This window comes from Podarcis vaucheri (assembly GCF_965113315.1).
Source record: "Podarcis vaucheri genome assembly, chromosome: 3".
NCBI classification, from domain to species: domain Eukaryota; kingdom Metazoa; phylum Chordata; class Lepidosauria; order Squamata; family Lacertidae; genus Podarcis; species Podarcis vaucheri.
In genome coordinates, this window is record NC_138761.1 from 87,740,358 (window position 1) to 87,767,330 (window position 26,973).

General features: G+C 41.0%; 1 protein-coding gene and 1 long non-coding RNA gene across 3 annotated transcripts in view; one reads left to right on the forward strand and one right to left on the reverse strand.

Moving 5' to 3' along the window:
• Positions 1-26,973, forward strand: part of ASRGL1 (asparaginase and isoaspartyl peptidase 1) — an 85,106-nt gene that overhangs the window by 6,390 nt on the left and 51,743 nt on the right. The window contains exon 1 of one of the 2 annotated variants that reach the window (XM_082218375.1): positions 3,266-3,361. The exons of the other annotated variant lie outside the window; for it this stretch is intronic. The gene's annotated coding sequence lies outside the window, so the exon portion shown is untranslated. Of the gene's footprint in view, positions 1-3,265; positions 3,362-26,973 lie in introns of those variants that run through there. 2 annotated transcript variants of the gene reach the window in all.
• On the reverse strand, positions 1,463-16,781 carry LOC309529971. The gene is made up of 3 exons (XR_014218569.1): positions 16,541-16,781; positions 6,534-6,649; positions 1,463-2,360 (listed from the first exon to the last, which is right to left on the reverse strand). It is a non-coding gene; the product is annotated as an uncharacterized lncRNA (long non-coding RNA).

The following is a 26,973-nucleotide window of genomic DNA, read 5'->3' on the forward strand; positions in this document are numbered from 1 at the left end:
TATTATTATTATTATTATTATTATTATTATTATTATTATTATTGTGTCATCCCATTCCTACCTATTTTTAATGGCTTTTTATTGAGTTTTAAATTGGTTGTTCATATACATATTCCATTCACTCTTTAGCATATACATATTCCATTCACTCTTTAGCATATATTGTACACATATAAAAACCAAACAATAACAATATTTCTACACAAGTGACTTCCCACCATCTCAGTGTGGCTTCTTCTGTCTTCTTTCTCTTTTCAGATGTGTTGTTTTTCCTTTTTGCCTTTCTAATACATAATATATATTCCCTATCTGATCTTTACTTTGCAAAATTTAGTCAAAACATATCAAGGGTTTTATTTGAGAACAATGTTCTCCCAGATAATCTTTTACACATTCCCACTCCTGTTTGAGTTTTTGGTTTGGTTGGTTCCTAATTGCCTCTGTCATTCTTGCTAATTCCAAATACTCATACAATTTAGTTTGCCATTCTTCCTTTGTTGGTGTCCTGTCCCCCTTCCAATTTCTAGTGATTAACATTCTTGCTGCTGTTGTAGCATATAGGAACACCATTTTTTGTCATTTGTATTATCAATTGTCATAATCCCTAGAAGAAAGGCTTCAGGTTTCTTCTCAAAAGTTTGTCTGAATTTTTTAAAAAATTTGTCATAGACAGTGTTCCAGAATTTTTTTAATTTTGTCACAATCCCACCACATGTAGTACATTGTTCCTTCCCCTTGATTACACCTCCAGCATAAATTTGACTTTGATTTATATACTGTATTTTGGCCAATTTGCTGGGGGTCATGTACCACCTATACAGCATTTTCATAATTTTTTCTTTTATTGTGTAACACGCCATGAATTTTAAATCTTTTTGCCATAGTCTTTCCCAATCCTCCATCTGTGTGGAGTACCCAAAACCTTTTTCCCATTTGACCATCACATCTTTGATCTCTTCATCCTTGACCTTCCAATCCAGCAGGAGTCAATAGGTTTTTGATAATGTTTTCTTTTCGTTTTGTAGTAATTCTTTTTCTAATTTTGATGTTTCTTTCTCAAACCCAATTTTCCTGTCTATTTTAAACACATCATTTAATTGGTAGTATTATAACCAATCCACCAATATCTGATTTTTTCAATTTTTTGAAAAAATTGAGTATGTTATGCTCTTCCTTTAAAATTTCTTTATAAGTTGCCCAATTTGATTCCATATTCTTTCTCTTCACTGAGAAAGCCTCTAAAGGTGACAGCCACAAAGGTGTCTTTGACTGCACTAAGTTTTTATATCTGTCCCAAACACTATACAGAGATTTTCGAAATATATGGTTTAAAAAAAAACAACTATGGACTTTCACTTTATTGTATGCATGCCATTCCTACCTATTTAACCCCATACCATTTAAATACCATTCCATCCCCCACCTCCATTTAATCCATATTTACCATTTCCATTGTTTTTGTTTTTACATGGCAAATTCAGATTAATTGGGGAAATAATAAGGGACAGCATTTTGATAAGGACAGCATCATGTGGAGGCTGCAAAAAACAACAACAAAACACCTAGCACGCATAGGCAGCACTGAGTCCAATTAACTTTCCACAACAATAAGTCAAATAATTGTCAATGGCTGCCTTTTCATAACACTCAGAATCAGCTGCTTGAGGCAGACACCTTACTCTGCCTAGTGGTAGAGCTAGCCCTCCTCTCCCTTTGGAACAACAAAAATCCTTCTTCCCTGTGATCAGTCTGATGCCGGAAAAGCATCGGTCCACCTCTTCAAATGGAAGTTGCACCTCCTTCTCATCTCGTTACATATCCCAAGAGCAGCAGTGTAGTTTAAATCCTCTTCAAAGCGATCTCTGTTATTGTGGCTCACATTTCAGGCTGCTGGTTCACTGTGTGTATGGCCCAGTTCCTATTAACCACCCTCTCTACACAAATGTTCTCCTGTCTTCCTAACCTCATGCAGAAATTCAATGGCAAGAGATGGTCCTCAGAAATAGAGGCTATGATACACAGCTGATCCCCTGCACCTTGATTTTTCAAAACCATTGACACTGATCCTATGGTTTCATTTTGAAAATGAAATGCGTTCCTCTTCCAACAATGGTCCCCATTCTTCAGAAACAGCTGGATACAATGTCCACAGAGATACCACTCTAGAACCCCTCCTGTTTCCAGAATTTTAGAAGTAGTCACTCACTACATTTGAATTTTTATTTTGTCTTTCCTCCCATGGCAGAGCGCAAAGATTCTTTTTTTATATGTGTGAAGTCTCAAAATACTGGAAACCTTGCTGGATTCCTTGGAAATAGTGCCAGCAGCTTAATTCTCCAATTTGTAGAGAATGTGTGGCTCTGTAGTAAAAGAAAAAGAAAGAAAGAAAGAAAGAGAGAGAGAGAGAGAGAGAGAGAGAGAGAGAGAGAAAGAAAGAAAGAAAGAAAGAAAGAAAGAAAGAAAGAAAGAAAGTAAGTCCCAGGGAATGCTTACAGAGTGTAACGCTTCCTGCCTTGCAGGAAGGTATCAAATGTTTTAAATGATGTTTGCTGGCAAAGTCATATATAGGTGCTATATCTTGCAATAGAGTGCATTAACATGGCACCTGGCAAGCTGAGGTTTAAAATCCTTTTCCATGCAGCTCCAAGCACTAAACCTGCTGCCAATAGGCCAGCAATTAGCCTTGTCAACATTCCTCCTCCCCCCCCCCAGAAAAAAATCCAGCTCTGTTATAGCAAGCCTAATTGGCAGCAAGCCCCTGATTCCCAAGATAGAGCGGCTATATCAGCAGCAGGGAGGAAAATGAAAGCAAGGAGGAAACAGGTGTCCAAATTGTTCCTGTACAGGGTAGGAGATGTGAAAGGCTTGCCTCTGCACCTAGGACTCAGTCACTGCAAACCCAGTTTCTGCATAATCTTTAAACACACACGGCACACACCATTTCAGGGCATCACTGAGGATTGTGCAAAGGAGGGATTTTTTAAAAAGTGGGATATGGCTTATAGGCAGCAGTCATGAGCCATAACAAATATATATGGCTGGGTGGCCTGCCTTACATATTAATTTTTATAATGCATACACACATTGTCTCTCGACAAAGTGCTTGAAACAACATGTAACCAAAAGAAAGTTAATCTTTTCTGAGCAGTAGTGGAATTGGTTCATTTTAGATGGGGATGCTCTTACCAGAGAGTAATGTGTATTACCTTGCTCACTTGCAGCCTGGTGTATTTGCGGACCTTCCCGGTCTTTCCACTGCTGGGGTGGACTGGACTTCTGCCAAGTCCTCCTGACCCAACTTCACTACTGCTTCTGAACAGTGAACTTCTACTACAGTTTCAAATCTGGACCACTGTTCTTAGTAAGCTTTTCAAGCAATATATGTCTCAGACTATAGGAAAGCCACAGGAAAGCCTTTTCAATAATATTTTCCCAGAGTCAAGCAATGGATTTGCACAGAAAATCAATCTGCCCATTCAAATTTCAGCTAGTTCTGAGTCTGCTGTCATTCTTTCAATATTCCCAGTTGCTCATTTCACTTAAAGGCTCTGGGTGTTCACATCCTTGCATTTCAATTTCATGCATGTGTTATGGGATTTGCAATCTTAAACATGTGTTACAGGATTGTAATATAGAGTGTGTGTTTTGCTCGATATGTTGTATTTAATCATGGAGTGAATTATTATTGTAAAAAAATAATATTTCAAAATTATACAGAGAGAGAGTGAGTGCTTTTTTTCTGGAGGGGGTGCAGGGGTACGCATACTCCTAAACATTTTGTGAATCTAAGTTTAGCCTCATTGAGGGGCAGTATTTCAATATGAGTAGGAAAATGAGAGTACTGTACTCCTAAACATTTTTTTAAAGAAAAAAGCATTATGTGTGTATGCATATAGAGAGAGTGTATCTAGAGAGTGTATATAGGGTGGTATATAGAGAGAGTGTAAATAAATCTGGATAGTTCCCAAGCCTCCATGTTGATGCCTTTTTGAGGAATAGTGAAAGATGTGTGACACAACTTACTGCTTAATAAGCAAAACCTTCCACTTATTGTTGGAAAGAAAGATCATCATGTTGGTTGTTACTTGTCTTGAGGGTCCCATTTGTGACAAAAAGACAAGTTACAGATTTTTCATGGAATGATAGAAGGGATCTAGTCCAACCCACTGCAAAGCAGGAATCTTTTGCCCAACGTGGGGCCTGAACCCACAACCTTGAGATTAAGAGTCTCATGCTCTACCGGCTGAGCTTTCCCAGTTTAAAGGCCTCAGATAATTTTTTAATTAATACATTTTTAATTAATTTAAAACCATCTCTCTCTGATAAAGCTTTGTTGTAAGCCAATATTGGTAGAAAGGCAAAATATGTGGTTTAAATTTGGGGGGTGAGGGAACTTAACTAAGGCTTCTGTTGATGAATCTAAAGCTTGCAGGCCAGCTTTTTAAACCTATGGCTCTCATGCAGTATCTCTCTCCTTGGAGACATTTTGTTCCTTGGCTACATACAGTTCCCCTTTTCTCATGTTGATTGACGGGAAGTAGGTTAAGATATGAACATGGGATGGGTACTCAACACAGCCATTGGTCTATATGGTGATGTGCAAAACTGGTGCAGTAAGTAGTGAAGTTTGTATGGGGTGCTGTTGCACCAACCTGTCATTTTTAGAGTACAATCTTATGTGTGTACCCAGAAGTAAGCCCCACTGTGTCCAATGTTGTGCAGCCTTGGAGCCCTACCTGCGAGACTCAATACAGTAATGCAGCTTGCTAAACCCTGTGAAACAAGGTTGTTAAGATCGTTTATAGGTCAATAATTTACAGTCCACATCAAGGCTGCTTAAATCTTTAAAACACCCCAAGTGATAAATGTATTCTAGCTTTAGGTGCTGCTAACACAAGTAGATGAATATAGCATCGAGCTAGCAATGTGTTGACAGTGTATCTATTTAAATGCAAGGTGGTTCTGAAAAATACAGGAAATGTTATACACACTGAGCCAAGTTGTTCATTGGTACACTAGCACATATGGTTCTTATGATCACTCGCTGTTCTAAGACCCCCTGTTAGACAACCATATGTGTTGGCTAAATTCCCTAGGAGCGAACGAACTGTATTGATGACAAACTGGCTTCCTTTTCTCCAAATGCCCTTCGGTTTCTTCATTTACGTCTCACTTATAACTTTGCTTTTATGTAGCTATTTATACCTAATTTTGCAAAATATTAAGGTACATCTACATTTTCCTACTGAAGCACACAAATATAAATATAAACATTTTTAAAGGAGTTGAATCATGTTAAAGGAAAAAAGTATAATATTTGTCTTTAACTTGCATATGTTATTTTCCAAAACAATTCTAGGTATTGCTGTAATTATGATGGAGTATTCCTCGTCACAACAAGAGTCCCGCCTAGGTTTTTTTAAAAAATCCTCTCTGTTAGCACCTACACGTGCAAATCTCCAGAAAACTCAGCTTCTTATGCCAGAGCAATAGATGTATTATATTTGTTCCAAATGTTTAAATATTTCAGAAGGAGGGGGGAAAGCTAGTCGTATCACCAGCTGGCCTGATCTGGAACCTGAATTTTAATTGAAGAGTGGTAATATTTAAAACTTGGTGTTCCCTGTGTTATGTGTGAGAATGGATGGATGTCCATGTATATGCATGATTTGGTTTGTGGACATGTATGAGTGTGTAATGTGTTGTAGGGGGAAGGGGTCCTCCCACTTTTCGCATGGGGATGTGGCTGTTGGGCTGAAAAGGCTTCCCCCACCCTGGTATACAAAGAAAAGAAAATAGTATATTATGGCCTCTAGAGTAGCTCAGTCTAGAAAGAAGGCTATTATGTCAGTACACTAAAGCCAGAGGAAGGAATCTTAAACTGCTTCCCCTCCTCTATTTTATTTGAACTTTACAATCTAAATGTCCTACATTTTCTTTCTACACATTGTGAGCCTATATTATGGTAGTGCTCTACGGTTATTATTTTTCACATTCTGACATTTATTGACCACCCATCAAAAACATCCTCTGGGCAGTTCACACAAAATTGAGGACAATAAATTATATAACAATAAAGAAGTTAAAACACTAAAATCAATACAATTATCTGCATTAAAAAGGGGGGGAAAGGAAACAGCACAAGAAGCACAGAACCATTCTACAATAACAGTTAGAACCCAGCTAAAAATAATTCCATGGGTTTTCTGAAGAGCCTGGGAGAATAAAAAATCTCCCACTGGTCTGAAGATCTGAAGGTAGATGCCAGGCAAGCCTCACTGGGAAAGCAATCCAAACTCAAGGTGCCACCAGTGAAAAGGCCCTCTCCCTGGGGGCTACCTCATCTCTTTAGGCAGGAAACCCTGGAGACTTTTGTCAATGAGAAAATCAACCTGCAGCTGCAACTGAGGTGACAGTTCCTGGAATTTTAGTTTGGCAAAAGCAGGCTCCTAGGTTAGTTGCTGAGGCTTTTCCCCTCCACTTTTTCGTCACATTGCGTCAAATCTATCTACGCTTCACAAATCTCCCCTTACCTGAAGCACCAGGCAGTTCATGAGTAGATGATGTAGCTGCTTTGCTGATACACCACTTTGGTACCTTCTGCCTGAATCCTGGCAGTACCTGGAGGAAGCTATCTTGCTCTCTGGAACTAAAACAGAAATAATCAGTTAGTTTCATCAGCAGATTGAGGGGAACCCTGACATGTACCGTACTTCTGCCAGTTACAGGAAGCAAAGAGTGAGCAAGGCAGTTTCCTGGATGGGTAAATATATAGAAAGCCTGCTTGACCTCTCATTTTCTTTTAAACTATGAGTGGGGAACCTGTGGCTGTCCTGATGTTGCTAGACCACAGTGTCCATCAGTCCAGCCAGACCATGGCCAATGGCCAAGGATGATGGGAGTTGTAATCCAGGAACATCTGATGAGCCACAAATTCCCCACACATTCTAAACCTTGAGACAATTGAAATACAATCCTATATATACCTATTGAGTTGAGGTAAGTGTGCCTCAATTTCAATAGAGTTGAAATGTTATTATATTTGTTATAGCAGGGTTTTGTTTTGTTTTTAAAAAATGATGCTTATTATATTACCTTGAATGTTATCCCCATTATATGTGTGTTCCTGTATCCTAGTTTTCAGCCAGGAAAGTAGGCCAGAAGACTATATTTTGATTACCAAAGCAACAACAAGAGGCAGAAGAAGATTTAAACACAAAGTGCAATTAACAATTGACTTGAATATAGGCCAAGTAGTCTTAATGGTTATTTACAGTATTGTAATTTTTAAGTATAGGTTTAGAATCACTACACTCTGGTGTTTTTGTTTAGATATGGAAATTAGGGCTGTTGTTATTTTATATTGGCTTACAACGCTTCATCACCCTTTAAAGGAAAAACCTCCTCTACAAAATTCAGATTTGAGAAGTATAAATAAATATTCTTTCAGTATATATACCATTGGTATATAAAGCTCTTAACAGCTTGGGATCAGTTTATTTGTGGGATGATACCCCATATGTACCCACTTCAATCTGCAGAACTGGCGCTGTTACAGATACCACATAATACGTGTTCTGCAGTTATCAGAAATCAATCTTTTTGTGTGGCAACACCTACAGGAACTCCCTGCCTATTGACACCAGGAAGGCTCCTTCACTGTTTTTTTTTGGGGGGGGCAACTGCTTAACACCTTTTTGTTTAGGCAAGCCTACCCAGACAAGTAGAAGTTGATGTACTTTAATCTCTTTTTAGTTTACTGCTGATTTCATCTGTTTTAAAAATGTTTTAATTACTTGCTTTTAAATGTGTTTACTGATAATCTTAATATTTCTTGTGAACTGCTTTAGATGTTTTGTTACAATCAACATACATACATACATAATTTTATTTGTATACTGCTTTTCCATGGCTAAAACCATGCTCAAGGCAGCTTACAGCATGAAAAAAACAACATCGTAATTACAAATTTAAACAATAAATAAAACACATCAAAATGTGCACAGTCAAATTGAACCATTTCCATATAAATCAAAACAAGAGCTAATAACAGAGATACAAAAAGTTAATATCAATAACAGCAACAACCCTCCCCCAACAACAACAACAAAACTGCTTAAAATAATACCCCAGCCAAAGAGTTTGTTCAGCAGCCTCAGCTTTTGTAGCTGGAGTCAGTCAGGGCCTTGCCCTCCCAGACCAGGTGGGAAAAGGCCTACACCACAGCTATGTGGTATATAAATTTTGTTAAAATAAACGTGTTATTATTATTATTTATTAAATTTGCATACCATCCTTCATTGGAAGATCACAGGGTGGTTCGCAACATTAAAATACATGATGAGAACACAAAATACATCATAAAAACAAAAACAAACCAATAACCCCCCTCCCGCAAACACAGCTTCTAAGAGGCCAGGGTGAGCTGTGGTCCTATTTAAGCATTAGACTGCATATATGCCATACATTGAAAGGACATCTCCTTCAAATAATCCTGAGAGATGCAACTCTGTTAGGAGTAAACTACAGTTACCACGATTCCTTTTGGGGAATATGGTTTAGGTATGTGGTGTGTACAGAGCTTTAGTCTGGAGTTGCTGTTGGAGCAACATTCAAGAATGCCTTGTCTCTGCTTGGAGCTATCCAGGGTGCTAGCCACCTTGTTAGTTTGCCTTCCATGCCTTGACACTTGGTTTGCCTCACCTTATATATCTGAACCTGTGCTTTGCTTCATCAGGCCTTGCTTTGCTGGAAAATGACCCGTACTTGATCTGACTTTGCTCCCCAGAGCCTAAACTGTGAATGTAAATTGATATCCTTGGACTCTGACCTTAGCAAATGACCCCACTTAAGCTTGAAGCCTCTCCTCTGGCCGGGACAGTACAGGAACTAATGACATGAGCCCGGAGAGAGAGGGGGCTTTATACATGATTCTGAAATTCCACTTCATCTCAAAAGTGGTTTGTGGAAAAGGGAAAGGAAACGGAAGAAGAAGAAGAATCAAACAGTAAAATTAAAGTCATATTGTTTTCTCATTGTATGTTGACACTTTAATAACATCCTCTCATTAATTCTTGTACACCCATACACAACTTAATATCTTTGCTCAGCTTCAACAGAGGAGATGGCCTCTTATGTGGTGGTCCCTGGACTTTGGAACAGAAATAGCTGATGCAACTAGTCTAGCACTCCTATCACTGCCAGCCTTGCTGATGCCTTGCCATGGCACCACCCCAGTAAATCTCAGCATTGCTGGTGTCAGGGTGGTGGCTCCATTGAACTGCAGTGTGCCGGCCTCTCCTACTTTAAAAAGCCTCCCATAAGGAGGTTTTCCTGGCACTACAAGTTTTTTGCTGCCAGGCGGACACATTCCGATATGCTCAGGTGCTTCAGACCGGAGATTATTCTTCTAACTGTTCTATCCTCTGAGGTTTTTTTTGCCCTGCTGTGTTTTGCCGTGCTTATCTATTGGTTTTAAATTGTACTCCAACTTTGTCAAAATAAAAAAATTCCTTCCAGTAGCACCTTAAAGACCAACTAAGTTATTGCAACTTTGTGCAATTGTTATTCACACTTTGGAATAACATGTATCTTTCGATAAATGGTGGGCAACCACGCCATCACCAGTGTTCAGAATGGCAATATGTATCAAAATACAGACTTTAATCTTTCTGGATTTGCCTGTTTTAGTATAAAATGAAACATCTACTATGGATCTGTTGGATATAAACCCAGAGTTCAAAAATGTGCTCAACTGTGTAAGCATTAGTTGGGCTTTTTCCGGGGATTGTAGGGGGAGGGATCTTCAATTGTCCCTGGACTACAACTCCCATCAGTTCTAGCCAGCATAGCCAATGATCAGGGATGATGGGAGGTGTGGTCCAACACCTACTGGAGGGCCAGACAAATACCCACCAATCTTTCAAATGCATCTCTCAATCTGTGAACCTCAGTGGGAACAGTACAAGGAAACAAGCTAGTAAGGTTGTGAAAATGAGTAAGGACTGGATTTGTTAGGCTTTTTTTCTGACTGAAAATACCATGGGAATAATTAGGAACACAGGCTCTAAAACATTACCTGAATCATGTATCTATTTCTCTTCTGTGGGATTTGTACAATTGGATTATGATGCAGCTGCCTCTGAAATATATGGCAGTTCATTCATCCATTTGGACCAGTTGAGTGAAACTCTTAATATATTTTGCCTAACTGCAGGATGACACATCAGCACTTGGGTTGAAAACAATGCCAGAATGGGTGAAATGAATAATCTTTCTTTGGCTTTTTGTAGGGGGCAGGGTTGGTACTGGAGATTACAAGCAGTGAACAAGCAGTTCAGTCAGTCAGTAAATCTACAAAATGTTTGATTTACTTCTTTAAATTCTCTTCGGATATTTATTTCCTTAATTTTTTCCTACTGAATGTATTCAAAGCAGCCGGCAAAAGTCAAAAAAGAAATTGCAAATCAGAACATGATAAAAATAAAACAGCCACTCAAAACCACAGCCCAAAATTAAATATCAAAACTATTCTGTCCTCTGCCCCAAAACATGCAAGCAGGAGCTCTTACTTGTAAGTAATGAAATTACTTATTGAGGCAAGTAACTGTACAGGCTCAACAGCTGACAAAAGGGCTCAGGAGACACAGTTCAGTATCAGGGAAGTTCAGAACTAGACAGAAGCAGAAAAAAGCCCAGAGTGTTTCCACAAACTGCTTGGCAAGCTTTCAAAGACCAGACATGGCACACTCCTTCTGAAGACTCACTCAGATTCTAAACACATGCTCTGTTGGGATGGGTGGCTTTGCTCCTATCTCCAAAGGTGGCACCTGGTTCTAGGTAACAAGATTGCACCGGTCTATTCAGGCTCCTCTTCAGTCACAGTTGCCTCCTGTTCATTCTCCCCCCTTGCTGAGGTTCTCCCCAGCCTCCACTGAGGTTCTCTCCTCTATGGGAAGATCAAGGAGAGGGTGGGGATAGCTGCCGTCCCTCCTTCCTATTCCAAAGTGACTGAAGTTGGAGCAGAAAAATATCTTCCCCCTCCTCCAACCCAAGTTCTCACCATTCAGCCCCCACCCCAATTCTTCCTCCTCCTGCATCAGATTCTGCCAATCCAAACCCAATCCTGACAGACCTGAGGAGCTCATGACAAACAGCTGCAGGTAAATTGTAGACACACCGGGTTGTATCTCCTGGTGGCTTCGTGCTAGGAACTGCTTGCTTGCTTGCCTGTTTCCTGCTTAGCATTTGTGTCTGTAAGAAGTGTTAGCTGATTTCCACCTTTCCTACTACAGACACCCACACTATATTCTGCATAAGGGAGCATGGGGATCCACAAAAATTAGAAGGGCTTTCTGCTAGCAGAATATGCCAATATTGGATACAGCCCAAAATCCATATAGAAGCCTGTGACAGAAGAGTGACTGACAGCAGGGGAGTCTGGTGGAACTCTGGGTGTGAATGACAGGAGCTGAGCATCTGTGGAGAATGACTGTTGAAGGGAGAGCCAGAGGAGATGATGGGAGGAGGAATGAGGAGGGAGAAGGAACAGATAAAAAAAGACAGCTGTTTGAAATTGGGAGACGGGTATACCAGGTTACAGTAGTAAAATTTATTTATTCTTTATCAAGTTGCCATTTATTCTGGTGTGGCTATTTCCTATACAGAAATTTAATGTTCTTAAATAAATGAAGGTGTTCTTGTTTAGGTGGATTCTAGGAATAACCATTCTCACCCCACATGTCTTGCGTGGCTATACACCAGAGGTCAGTAAATGTCTCAAAAATTCAAAAAGCACCAGAGACTCCGCTTTCTACCCAGTTCCTGTTTGCACTGACTCAGTCACTCTTGCATTGTACTCCTCTCTCCTGCTCTGAACAAGAGGAGAGATGCAAAGAACTTCCCTCTGTGAGGGAGCGCTGCGGTGGCTAATGAAGGTGCTTTCCCACCCTTGATAGGGCTACTGATGTGGGCAACATGCCTGCACCATTTTGTGGTCTTGTCTCCTTTTATGCTTTTAGATGGGGCAGCCATTTTGCCATGCACCACAGCAACCATTTTGTGTTACACTACTCCCCCACAGCTGCCATTTTGTGACTTGTACCCATGGCACTCAAAATTCAAAGTGACTCTTGGAACATTTTGAAGCCCCTTAACGTTATCCAGGGAAGGTGTTTTGGTTAGAAAAATTTCCATCTGCTGATAAAAACTGAACAGGCAGTTAGATCTCTGCTCGGACTCAAGGACCAGTACAGAACAAGCCTGCTGCTAAATCAAACATATGTTATCCCACTTAAAGATGGTGCATAGCATAAGGCATCCTCTCCAGATATGAAGAGATTAGAAGGACCTTATAGACTTTGAAATGGAACATGAACCAGTTCAGTCCACACTACAATCATGACTTGAAACCTCCCTGATCCCCAGATCAAAGAATTAGCAACCTGTTGTGTTTTGTGGGCTTTGGTCCAATATAGTATAACATGAGACTCTTAATCTCAGGGTCATGTGTTTGAACCAGTGGCATAGCGTGGGGGGTGCAGGGGGGGGCGGCCGCACAGGGCGCAACATCTGGGGGGGCGCTCGCACTCGCAGCTCTCTGCCCCTACTAAAATCCACAGGTTAGGGGGCGCAACCTCCCGGTGGTCCCTTCCAACTCTACAATTCTATTATTCTATATCTGAGGGAACCCCTTTTGTGTTACGCATGGGATTGCCTTTGAAGCTGCTAAGTGGGAATGCATTATGAACCTACAACTGGAGACAGTGCAGCTGCTTTGTCCATTCCCAGGCTCAAGTCAAAATGCTGGTTTTGACTTCATGGCTTGCGGCTCTCTTATGGCTGGTTATCTCCATAAGTGCCTGGACTTGCTTTGGATCTTAATATACTTAGTGGGGATAAAACAGGCCTAGGTGCTTTGGTGCTACAGCTGAAAAGTAGAAAGGTTAAGTAACCTCTTCCAGCACATATTATTATTATTATTATTATTATTAGTCCTTCATATCCCACACTCCTTATGCCACTTCACAACAAAAAAGGCTTGTGGGCTTGTGAGTTCAATTGCCTAACAGGATATTCTGTGTAAATTCCTGTGAGAACCTTTTAGAGAAGAAAAGGTGCTGGCCTAAAAATGCACTGAAATATCAATAATTAAGCAACCCAGTCCTGCTCAAAGTCAGTACATGAACCAACTCCACGCAGCTGAGATGCACCTTATGCATCTTTGCAATCTATGAAAAACAGGTGAGCTATTTTCAAAACTTGCTTTGACATTTATTGTTACTGGCATCATCATCAATCAAAATTGTGCTAGGAAATATGTGTGCCACTCAGACCTACTGCATCACAGGAGACCCCCATCTCTCACTGTTTAACCCAGCCTGCCAGAGACTGATGTAAACAACAAAGAGACATGGGTCAATGCCCAGAAGGATTTCCCTTGCAATACAGTAAGGCTCAGAGGCTATATATAAGGCTAAACAGAAGCAGGATTATGTCTTTGCTGGTTCCAGGCATTCCACCTTCCCCATCTGGATATGGGCCTGAAAGACTGAGGAAAAGTTGGGAGGCATGGAGGGTAAGTTGTAAATAAGCACACATGGTGCCATAGCCAACATCATGACTGTTCACAGGGTGTGTCAAGTTATCAGCCTTAGATTCCTGGCTTTGTGGAGCTTGAGCCAACATGAGAATTTTTTTAATCACCGAACTGGAATCTGCTTTGAACAAACCAATCATGTGAACCTTTCATCACAAGCGGAGATCACAATTCAACCTGCCAGCTGCTTAAACCACTTTGGAGAGCTTTGCATCTGCATGCAAACAAGTAATCGGCACATGTAATAAACAGCTCAGCTGGCTGATGAACCATTAGCCAAGATCTATTTGTCCCCTCCCTCAAAAAATAATAATCTATCAGTCGGCTTCATGCACCATGAATTAGCTGTTAGTAATATGAATTATTACTAATAATTCAGTTGCATGAATGAGTGATTAGTAATATGAAGACAGCATAGACTTACATCTTCTTATAGGCTAAGAGAATAAACTCTAAGAAAAAAAGTCAACAGCTGTTTAAGGTGCAGCCAGGAGAAAATATGCATTGCATATCTTGCTAATATGCTGTCAGTCAAGTTAAGTTTATTTATAGATCCCCATTTCTGCTACTACTGCACACTCAGTGGGTTAACAACAGACACAGCAACATAATAATTAAGTACAATGACAGAATAATTAAATTCATTACAAAAATGAATGTTACTGAAATAAGGGTAATATTGCTTAGCATTTCTTTTTTTAAAAAAAATATGGAATAATTGAGCATGTTTTCATGATATAAATGAAAAGTCAGCTATTTAACAGCGTGCACAGAGGCTTAGGGAGGGCAGCAGGACAGGCTGCAGCCTCTTATTGTTGTATGCCTGCCCGCGAACACAATGAAGCATGTTTGTCCATTTCATATTGCTAGTAGTGGACAAAAAAACTGGAGAAAATGGACACAAGTAAGAATGGGGTAGAATTTCAGTTTGAATTTTTATGTGAGTCTACTTAGCCTGGACTTCCTGAACCAGCAAGCAAATCTAAATGCTGTTGTTGTTTGAAATTTTCACTTCTCTTCATTTTGCAATGCAGTCCCCCAACCAAAAATAAGTCTACAAAAATGTGTCTTGTTAGGGAAAAGGGAAGGAATTAAACAATGATGGAAGACAAGTTTTCAAAGTTAAACATTATGTAAGTACATAAGTATATAAGAAAAAGTAACACCCTCTCTCTTTATTTGGTAAGTAAATTTATGTGACAATGCGGCAATCAGATTTTGAATTCTATAGGGCAGTGGTTGTTGCAGTTCTAGAGGGTAGAGAAGTTAAAAATTATAGAAGCCAGGCTAATCAGCAAACAGCACAGAAATTCTCAGTCAGGGTGTGTGTGTGCTTGCGCAAGTTGAAGTTTTAATTGCCTTATTTGTTTCTCAGTGGCAGTAACATTAGTACTTCGGTTATCTCTCACTGCCTACTCCATCACTGTAAACACACTGGGGTGGTGGTGGAAGGCCAGCTAAAATGCAGATACAATTCCAAATAGCTCACTAGAAGTGAATCTTAATTTCTGTACTATGTAATACCGCTACTTGGGTTCAAACAGCCAACCGTGGATATTTGCTAGGTCAGAGGTATGCCTAAGAACTTAGAAGCTGCCATGATGTGGATCCAGCACTCTGCACCTAGTTTTGAAATCATAAAAAAGGTTCAATAAGGGCTAGATGTGTCTGCCCAGGCAGAATAAACAAACCAGAGGAGATTCTAGGGATTTTTTTTATTTCCACGTATGTAGAGTTAACCTGCAAATTAATGATGATTCTCTGCAGTCTATTTGTTCCTATTTTAAATAATATTTGCTCCCAACTAGTTACTGTTATACAAGTTATTCATCGCCTCATCCATCTATTACTTTATTTTCTAACAATCTGGTCCCATATATATTTGCAGAGTGTTTCTTTTGCTGCCATATAAGAAGATAAAAATCCAGGCCCATCCTTCTGATACTTTCTCAGAAATGGGAGCTTCTGAATCTTTTCTTTGGAGTAGCTTTTCCATTTCTCAGAAATGGGAGGGTCAGAGAATCGAGAGGCCTCCCTGCATGCACCTCCATGACCCAAAACTAATGAGAAGTTGTGCTTGCCTTGGTTCCTTCTTCTCAACTACAAGTCAACCTCCACTCTCTCCAAAGGAGCATACTCCTCATCCACATATAAGACAAAACTATTTTGTCACAGGTTCTCTCAGACTTAAAAGAAACCTTGCTGCCTTTAATCTTGTAAGAAAAACCCTTCAGAAGAAAGGTATACATTTCAGAACTACTTACACCCTTTGGCCTAGTACTTCAAGTGGCAAAGGAAGGCTCTTCTCTCACACTGATGAGGATTTTGAACCGTTCCCACACAGGATGGTGAAGTAACATGAGGGAAGACTATATATGCTCTTTTAAGTTTTTCCTTTCTGTCACTTCTGGTTCCCACAGAATATTCATTCGGGCCTTCTCCTTCTGATCTGCTTCATTAACATATCTTACCATCTTTCCTTGCTCTTTGTTCCTATTAATAATATTCTCTCTTAACTAGTTTTTTTTTAAAAAAAATAATACAGGTTATTTCTCCTCAATAGATATATTGCTTTATTTTGTAACAACCTGATCCAATGCATATTTACTTGGAAGTAAGTCCTAATACATTCTCTGGACATCACTGTGCCAAGTAAGTGTGCACGGGATGGCAGTTAACAGGAGCAACATTCCCCTCATCCTTGTCTTAACAAGGACCTTGATCCAGAAACAGGAGCTGGAGAATTATATAAACGTAATACAGGAGGAGTAGAATAGTGGTGGAGGAGGAAAAGGGCCTTTCTACTCATTCCTAGTTGTACAGCTGCTTACCATGTCAGTCATAGAAAGAAATGGCAAGCTGCTTCTATCTGAGGCATTTTCACTCAAAAGAAATTTTTAGAAGTTTACGAAAGCATTTAGTAAAGACCTCAGAGCCACAGACCTGCAGTGTTGCCTAAGCCTGGCATTTGAAAGCCATCCCTGGGAACTTCCAGACTGCCACTCATTTCTTGTGGGATTCAGTCACATCCTGGCAAATTCAGGCTGAGCAATTACCATAAAGCTGACCTGGAGCTCCTGCAAAACAAACCAGCTTCTCCCAGAAGTCCAGGCTTTCTGAGGTAACAAAAGTGGCGGGAAAATGTGTGTGAGGGAAAGTGTTCCTTAACGCAACAATGTCTAATCTCCCCACAAACAAATCAGCATCAGTGTTTACTAAATAGCCTTCGTAGTCTAATCTCTCTTCAAACAAATCAGGCTGAATGCTCATTAAACAGGTTGTCACCCTTGCAAACTTTAAAAACATTCATGTTCAACAAGGCATTTGATGGCTGGAACAACCTGCTCCTGGCAGTCTTGAAATTAGCAGCTGGGAGCATGTGTGACTGCTTGGAAATATTTTCAGGTGCTTTAAATGGTTTAAATTTTTTTTTAATGTATTGTTCTGTTGCTTACTGTCCTGGGGTTCATTGTCATCAATACCATCTTCACCACCATCATCTCTTAAGATGAAGGTTAAAAGGAAGATGCTTGTGGGGGCAGGATCTGTGGTCAGTGATGTAAAACTGCTGAAGCACTACTAAGGAAGTCATGCTCTAAGACCCCATATTTCACTCAAAACATCTCACTCTAAATTTGAAGCTGAGGACATCTCCAACAGGCCATACAGGTTTTCTTTCCCTGTTGACACCCAGGCTGTATGGCAGCCCTAAAAGGGAGGAGGGATGCCATTCTGAGATGTATTTCAAAGGATTTATTTCCTCAGCAGGAAGAATTTCTGGGTTCCAACCATATCTGAGAAAGAAACTGAACAATCCTTCTATCTGTGCTCTGTTTGCCAAACCACTGGCTACTTATTTTGTGCCAAATATCTGGCACTGAACTGTAGCCAAAAGGCATCTTTTTTTTAAAAAAAAGAAGAAGATCAATAGTTCCTAAATGGTATATTAAATGCACAGGGATTTGAATCTTGCTCCTGTTGGCTTTAGCTGACTAACCCTTGAGTTTGCAGGAAAGATCACATTGCACTTAACATTCCTAATTTCCTTTGGCGTTGATGGGGGGCTATCATTTTGAGATCAATGTGAGGGCTATCTCTGTCTCGACAAAAGACTTTGCCTCTATTCAATTTCTCTCATAACCTTCTATCTTATTTTATATATGATCATATAAGTGCTTTCCATTAGGACCAGCTCGAATTAGTACCTGTCCCTTAGGATTGTTAGTAGTGTTCATGAAAGAACCATGATTCTCTGTCTTGGAGAAACTGCCCATCTTCCAAACATCTTGTGTTATGAAACTTCATTTTCATTTTTTTAATATATTTGTACCCTGCTTTTCTGTCCAAAAAGGAAGCCTAAAGCAGCTAACAATAACATACCAAAATAGATTACAATAATGTAAAAAAACAACAACAAGCAAAACAAAATGGCTCTCAGTGCCAAACAGCTGGTGTGTGCTGAGAGCCATCACTCTGAAGCCCATCAGCAAGCAGTTTGTGATGCTGAGACCCATCCTGTCTGAAAGCTAGCCTCTCCGCATTAATCAGCTGAGTACGTCTTCATTGAACACAGGATCAAATGCCTCCACCCACCTATCAAAATTGACCTGCAGGATGATGGTGGTGAGGGAAGAAAGGATCTGGTCCACATGCTGGATTGTTATCCAATCCTCCACCTCAGTCTCTGTCCTCCATCCATATAAGCAAGTAGCATTATCAGGGTTCAAGGACACAACCTTGCCAGAGATAGCACTCCAGGAGCTTGCAAAGCAGGGCTGGTGTGAGTATGGCATGAGGAGATAAGAACGAGGCTGGGGAGTGTCTAGAGGGCACAATAAAGATGAATGGAGGGTCACATTCATCCCCCTGGCCTGAGGCTCCCCATTTCTGCTCTAGTGACAGAATGCTTCCCTAGCTCTTGAACAAAAATATTAAAAAGTGACAACCATTGCAAAACTATCCTCCCCCCCCCCAAGGCTCTTCAAAGAGATTTGTCTGTATTTTCTAAAAGCAAGATATACAGTGGTACCTCAGGTTAAGTACTTAATTCCTTCCGGAGGTCCGTTCTTAACCTGAAACTGTTCTTAACCTGAAGCACCACTTTAGCTAATGGGGCCTCCTGCTGCCGCCGCGCCGCTGGAGCACGATTTCTGTTCTCATCCTGAAGCAAAGTTCTTAGCCTGAAGCACTATTTCTGGGTTAGCGGAGTCTGTAACCTGAAGCGTATGTAACCTGAAGCGTATGTAACCTGAGGTACCACTGTACAGCTATCCTCTCCCACACAGCAATGCTCATCCCCAGAGCCAGCAATAAGTCTGCTTGATTTGTATGAGAGGAAAAGATCTCAGGCCACTGGCACCTGCTTAGATACGTGTTAGTGGGAATAAACAGTTAAGCAAAAACTGAGTTTTTAAAATCTCTGGTGAACACCTCACTGCTCTCTGCACTTCATCTAGTGGCAAATGTAAAATCTGAGAGACGCCAAAGTCTGCTGAGGGGCATGCTGTGAAAGCACACGCACACAGCATGAGTTTCCTCTGCAAGTCTTAGAGCTACTGCTAGATGGTACCTTCCTGAAGAAATCTCATCACTGGGAGAGTGCTTTGTGGTATTAAAAGTCCAATTAAAACAAAATCAAATAGTTTCATTAACTGCAACAATCAAAAATTATACTGCCAATTGCTTTCTTCTCATTTAAGGGCATTTACATCTGAATGACTTTTTTCAACTGTGTGTGTGTTTGTAATTAATGCAATTACAAGCTGGGGATCTTTCCCCAAAACTAAAAAAAGAAAGAAAAAAGGAATATTATCAGTTCTACTGTTTTAATTGAAATAGAGTTGTTTTCAAGCGTATGGTGAATTATGTAACTTCCATTATTGGAACACAATATTTGCACCCTGTAATAAGTCAGCATCAGCATCTGGGTGTGCGCCTCTTCAGTTTGCGAGAAGTTTGTAGATCCAACATCAATAGCTTAATTTATTTAGCTTACATCTATTAATTACTTGTACTTTCACTAGTTGGAGCATCTTATGTAATGATGGCAACAGCACTGTGAGACTATCAGCTGTCTACTCATCCTCTCCTCCTAAACGGTTTTTTTCCAGTCAGGAAAGGAAAGATGCTGTCTACAAACTGAGGTGGTGGGGTAGGGGGAGGTAATGGATGGTGTGTGAAGAACTTGCAACTTTCCACCTGGAAGACTGACCTGCAGATGTCTCTTCCCCACAAGAACAGTAGTGGCCCGGGGAAGGAACGACTGGTTCTCCTTGCTCTGTGAAATCAGCAGCCATTATGACATGTCTTTTCAGACCTATATGTGTTCTAACAATTAAACACACCCTACAATGGAAAGGATCACAGACTGTCATGCAGAACAGTCCAAGGCCTGACTCCTTCTGGAAAAGGGAAATTCCTGGCGAGGGACTTCTCTAGCCTGGAGCCCAGCACTCAAGGCAGCTTCTAATTCTCAAGGCCGCTTCTGCCTTGGATGTTGCCAGGAAGAACATGCAACACCTGCCACAAAGAGGACTGGTTCCTCAGGGCAATCTGTCTCAAGGGGTGATGCTCTCTCTGGGGGTCCCAGTTTGGGAAACTCTGGCTCAAAGGAGCTCTCTGCTGATAGTCTCCAGTCCAGGCTCAATGTCAGTGCCTGGGCTCATCATCTCCACAGCTGTCCTCTTGCCTTTGAGAGCCACTCCCAATCCTTGGCTCCTGGTAACAACTGATGACACCACCGGTTTTCCTTATCTAGATGGTTCCTCCTCCCTGTCAAAGCCTTAGTTGCTGTTCAAGGTTCAGGCTATCACAACACTCATAGCTGCCATCTGGTGGGCATTCCACTAATTACACAATATTGCTTGCATTTTTATTTTTATTTTAAAGAGTAACAACTGCCCAGCTCACCACTGTGGCAGTTAAGAAGCAGGTAGTAATAGCAGCAGCAGCACATGGCAACTTATGACAACTTGACACTTTACCAGTTTTTTAAAAAAATAAACTTGCCTTAAAGGTAAAGGGACCCCTGACCATTAGGTCCAGTCATGGCCGACTCTGGGGTTGTGGCGCTCATCTCGCTTAAATGGCCAAGGGAGCTGGCGTACAGCTTCTGGGTCATGTGGCTAGCATGACTAAGCCGCTTCTGGTGAACCAGAGCAGCGCACGGAAACGCTGTTTACCTTACCGCCAGAGCAGTACCTATTTATCTACTTGCACTTTGACGTGCTTTTGAACTGCTAGGTTGGCAGGAGCAGGGACTGAGCAACGGGAGCTCACCCCGTCGCAGGGATTCGAACCGCTGACCTTCTGATCGGCAAGTCCTAGGCTCTGTGGTTTAACCCACAGCGCCACCCGCGTCCCTTGCCTTACAATTTACTAAATGATACAACATAAGATCGGGGGCCGGGGGATAGATGTAACGGGAGGAAACCTGACAATAGGATCAAGCAGAAATTAATTCTGCCACCTTAGGTTGGCATACATATAATTTTGTATATAAAATAAAAAATAAGCTGCTGAAACAAATGCATTTTAAGATGTTTCTTAAAGGCTGGGCTGCATTGAATGGGGTGCATCTCTCAACAGGCAAAGCACGCCAGAGAAAAGGAAGCCAAAGAAAACACTTGGACAGGGGCAGTGGGGTAGAAGAAAAATGAAAAGCAAACAAGAAAAATCCAAGAAACTATAAAAAGGCATAGACAATGCACATACTGAAAAGTGAAGAACGAAACCTTGAACCCAGAGATAGCAGGAGAAATCTCTGCATGCCCTATTCCTCTCTTGCCGCTAGAAGGGATATAAGGTAAGAAAGAGAAGCAAGGAATTACGTGTTCAAATACACAGAGACAGAGCTGAGCAAAATCAACCCCTAAAGTCCAGAGCAAGAGGCCTAAGATGAGTCCAACCAAAAAGCAAATAATTGTAAAAAGAACAAACTAATGAACAAGCAGTTATCAACAGAAGAGAAAGAATCTTGATGAGATGAAAAGCTAAACGAGACCAACGTTAGCATTGTGGAAGATGAGATGAAAACGAAAATAGATAGATAGATAGATAGATAGATAGATAGATAGATAGATAGATAGAGCACCACACCATAAGATTTGTAGCAGTAGGAATGTCTGAGGATGTGGAGTGGCTCTCAAAGAAAACAGGATGGCAGAGGTTGGGACAAACAGTGGAAGTGACTTTGACTAAGAAAGCTTTAGGAGATAAAAGAGAGTGACAAAGAGGATTACATACAAACAGGAGGCAAACAGGAGCGAGAAAAATAAGACTTTTAAAGCAAAAAGCAAAACAAAAAACCACCTCACAAAATAAATAGGAGGGGGAAAGAGAGCACAAATTTATAAATGGAGAAAATCAGACAACAGATGGAATTTGAACCATGAATGCTCAGCAGTACAAATGTACAAGCAGGAGGCAGCACAATTCAGGAATGAGCCAAGGCTGAGCAGAGCAAGAATGATGAAGGTGAAAACTTATGAGGATCACATGAATGAAGAATGCATGGTACCACAGACTTACAAAACACCAGCACCAGTGGCGTAGCGTGGGGGGTGCAGGGGGGCCGGCCGCCCCGGGCGCAACATCTGGGGGGCGCTCGCACTCAAGTGCTAAAATCCACGGGTTAGGGGGCGCAAATTACTTGCCTTGCCCCGGGTGCTGGCAACCCATGCTACGCCACTGACCAACACTAGTGGTAGATGGTGCAGAAATAGGAAATAGATTTGAGTTAGTTGAATAGGGAAAGTATCAGGTCGCAGGAGCAGAATTACAGTCTCTTGGTGAAGCAGTAGAACTGAACACCAGAGCAAATCAAATCAAATGATAATCATAAAGGGAATGTGGAATATTAGAAAAATCAACAGGTGAGCATGAGGAAGTGATGACTAAATCAAGACTTGTGAGCAGCAGAGGAAGGAAACCGGGAAATATCAAAGTAATAAAGAGGGGGGGGGAATAAACCTGAAGGATTCTGAATCAGCTGTTTGATCAATGTGCACATCACCACCTAGTAAAACAGGAGAAGAAAACGGCAGAAAAGATTAAAGCCAGACTTCAAAATCAGCTCCCCCACGCACAAAAAAGTAGACATTGAACCAGGAGGGTAGTACTTGCGAGAGTAACGTTTGCTGGGGGAAATAGTCATGCAGCATGGGATTCAAACATGGGGAGGGCAGGGGAAGGAATAGAAGAAAAATAGTATCTTGGAGAAAGAAGACGTACACCCCCCCCCTAAAAAAGACAATGAAAAGGAGAACCAATGGGAAGTTAATGCAGCAAAAGTAACCCATGTCAGAAGCAGAGATCCAGGTGTCAGTCAAATGCATAAGTAAAACAGAAAAAGCATAAATAATGAATTACAGAAGTGTAACAGATACCTTGATAAAATAGATGGAAAGAAAATAAAAGTGCAAAGCAGGGGAAGGCGGCATAACCATAGCTTTTGAGCAAATCACCCTTGAAGACTGAGGGATCACTCAAATCCACAGCTTAATACAGCAGGAAATAAGCAATTAAAATAAGTAATAAGCCATTGGGGGGAAGGGTACCTTCAGTAGAACTTCTAGGCGAGGATATGTCTTGGATGGCTTCCAGATAACATGTTTAATGAACATTCGTCTCGATTTGTTTGTAAGGAGATTAGATTATGTTGCATCAAAGCATGTGTTGCCCCACACTTTCTGGTGTGTTTTCTCATCCCTTTCCTCATCACAAAAACTCTGATCTATTGTGGAAAATGGGCTTCTTTAGCCATAGTCCCAGATCAGCTTTAGCTGTGCAGCTTGAATTTGCTGGATGGGATTGAAGCCCACACCACAGACTGTCTAGAAGCATCCTATGTGTGTTGCTGGAACGTCACCTCTAAGCAGCAATGGTTATTGCTGGGGCAATAGAGGATGGGTTGGATTGCACTATCATAACCTTTATGTTTGTTGTAAGGAAGTATTCTCATGTAATGGGCAATAAAACTGGGCGAAATGGGTAAGCTAGGTTCTTAGGCCATAAGGTTACCAGATTTTTTTTAATGAATCCGGGGACACTTTTCAACTTCCGTAGGAATGATAGGGTTTTGTCAGGGGACTGATTTGTAAATCTGGGGACTGTCCCCGGGAAACAGTCTTAGGGCAAATGATAACTCTCTAGCAATTAATGCAATCTGTTGGGGTTTCCCAGCAGAAAGGTGCAGCTCACCTGGAGATAAAGGTTAGATTCCAACTTGAGGGCTCTGTGGTCTCTAACATATATGCAGCATAGCCTCATTACTCTGTGTACAACAGAACTGCTGGAATTGACTCCTGTCCTGATACCAACTTAAAATAGAAGCACTGTATATGTTAACGTATTGTGTTGAAAAGAAAAAGAGAACAACTATTTTTGTTTCTGTCAACACTAATTAGCACATGATTTACAGCCACCTGGCACCTTTTGTCACAAAACTGAATAAATAAACTCAAATTTTAAAAAAGTAATATATATTGCTGTACGCCAACCTAATCACATAGCAGTCTGAGATCCCAGGGGTTCCAGGAGCTTACCCAGGGTCTGTGTTTCCGTTTGGAAATGAGGCACAGTAGAGACTGCGGTGTCTTCATGAAATATGGTTTATTTACACAGATATACAACCCAAGTCTATGATGGGGGGGGGGGGTTCACAGTATTAAAGCCTCAAAAGGGCATTGCTTTTTCCATTGCTGTAGCCTTGGACTCAAACAGAAATCAAACATGCCTCTCCCTCTCCCTTTCCTGTTTGCAGCTTTTCTTCTAGCTTCTGGCTCACAAACTCCACTCAGGCCTTTTGTCTTTCTAACCAACAAGGCAGCTGAGGGAGAGCAGGGTTGCCATACGTCCAGATTTTCCTGGACAGGTCCAGAATTCAAACGATGAAAATGGCGCCCAAGGGGAATTTCCAGAAATCAGCTAAATGTCCGGGGAAACCCAGACGTATGGCAACGGGGGCGATTCCTTGCTGAAAATGTCTCAAAAACTGAAAAAGTGTGTGTGTGTGTGTGTGTGTGTTTTTAGTGGCTCAAAAGCTGTTCAAAAGCAGGGCAGCACTGGCACCCAACTGGATACTGGCAGGAGCAAGACCCAATGGAGGAGAAGCAGTGCCAGGGCTGTGGGAGCCCTTAAGCCACCTTCTCAAAATCAGGCAGGGCATGGTCCACCCTCCCCCCCCCCCAAAAAAAAGCTCACAACTCAGTCCAGATTTTCCCTTTTGGAAGGGAGACCCACCAATTTGTCCTTTGTCACAGAGCCACTTCCTTTGTTCCCTTAAGGACCCATACTGAATGGGATATTACCAGGCTGGCCTGGCTATTCCAGCAATTGAATCTGGGCTGGATCCAGGAATTGAAGGAGGGCTCAGACATACAGCCTACCCTATAACTTGTAACAATATAAAAGGCACATGTGAATTGGTATTTTGCCTTTCCTTGTAGTTTGTTTTCAAAATCTTATTTATTTCTGTGGATCTTTCTGTGCTTCCCAAGATGGGCATCGTATGTTCAAGGCGTATCTGCAAAAGCAGATCTGGGATACTTGCAATAGCAAGTTTATCTTTTGCATCCTTGTTACACAGCATCACATATGCAGTTGGTTAAATTACATGATGCCCCAGTTTAACGCACAGGTCTAGCAAAAATTGCACACCATTTCTCATTCAAAGGCACGGAGATCTTGCTTAATTGCTCATTGTTCCCCATTTAAAAGCAGAGATCTGGGTTAATTACACATTGTGCCCCATTTGGTTAGGTCTGGATCATTATTGTGCATTGCATGCACAATTGCTCAACTACACAACAACTTGTACCATGAATAACAATTGTTTTTTCTCACAAGCTCTCATTCTGCCAATACATGAAAGGAAAGAAACAAATATCTTGGGACTTCTCTGATCCTTTATTACATTGTTCTTCTGAGCAGTTTATTTGCAGCTGATCTGATTGTTGGAATGGAGAAAGTGTGGTATTTGACCTTCTTTTTTGAGAGCCAAGAAACAATTACTGATTCCCTAAGTTGGGCTCTTCCTTTGGCCAGAGGAATCACTTCCCAGGCACGATTGAACGATCTTAAAGAGACAGGAGGACACAATATTCTATTAGACTACAGATAATAGGTTTTGGTTTGTTTCCCTGCAGCTAGCTGAAGGCATTTGGAAAGAGGGATTGCTGTTTGTGGCATGTGCAGTCATCCTAGTGCCAGCTCTAGTCAAACAGATTTTAGTGGGGCTTCTATTGTTCCAAAAACCTATTTGGCCAGAGGCAGGAGAGGCAATGTGTGTGCCATAAGGGAAGTGATTTCTCTCTCAATGCTCCTAAAAAACTATTCTTTATTTCCAGCCATAAAAAAGTTTAGCATACTTTTGAAGCATCCCTGGTTGCAGACCCTCCTACTGTCCCTATTTTCCAGGGTCAGTCCTGGAAATACAGAAGCTGTCCGTTTCTGATTTGATTCTGGAATATCACACTTTTCCTTAGGACATCCCTATTTTCATTGGAGAAATGTTGGAGAGTATTGAGTTATATGACCCGCAAGCCAAGGAGATAAGTAACTATACAACCTTTTGAAGACCTCTGAAGGCAGCCCATTATGGGGAAGTTTTTTTAAATGTTTAATGTTTTATTATGTTTTTATATATGTTGGAAGCCGTTCAAGAGTGGCTGGAACAACCCAATCAGAAGGATGGGTGGTGGTAATAATAATAATAATAATAATAATAATAATAATAATAATAATAATAATGGAATATGACATCCCTATTTTCATCAGAGAAATGTTAGAGGGTATGTGTTGGGACAAGAGAGAGACACAAATAGCCAGGTGCTCTACCAACATGTGAGGGCCATGCAGAGTTGTGTCAGCTACTTCGCGGTTATTATTAAAGCTGCCCTCCATTAATCATTTAGAAAAATACAAATGAAGGCCAATATTTCTCGTAAGAGGCATGGATCATTCAGTGCTGGAAATTTTCAGCACCATATTTCATTTCCAGGAGCATAGCGCTTGTTGACAATGGCATCCAGTGAGGACCATATTCTCTTTGTATTTGGGAATTGCTGTAGACTTCCAGATTATTTCTCCATTAGCCTTGCTCTTTTTCCTGTCTAATTGATGGGACCACATAAGGGATTTCAGGGTTGCAGGGCTGCTTCCTAAACACTAGTTTGCCAAAAGCTTTGTCTCTTCATTTTTAAAATATATCCACAGCCCTGTAAAACTCTTGTTCTTCTGTTTTGCTCACACATTGTGCAGATGGTTGTCATGGAGCCTGCTATACCAAATATGTTGTATCTTAGATCTTTCTGTAGGATGATTGCATATTATTCTTTCAATGAAAAAGCCAGTGAAAGCAAACAGAACATTTCAGG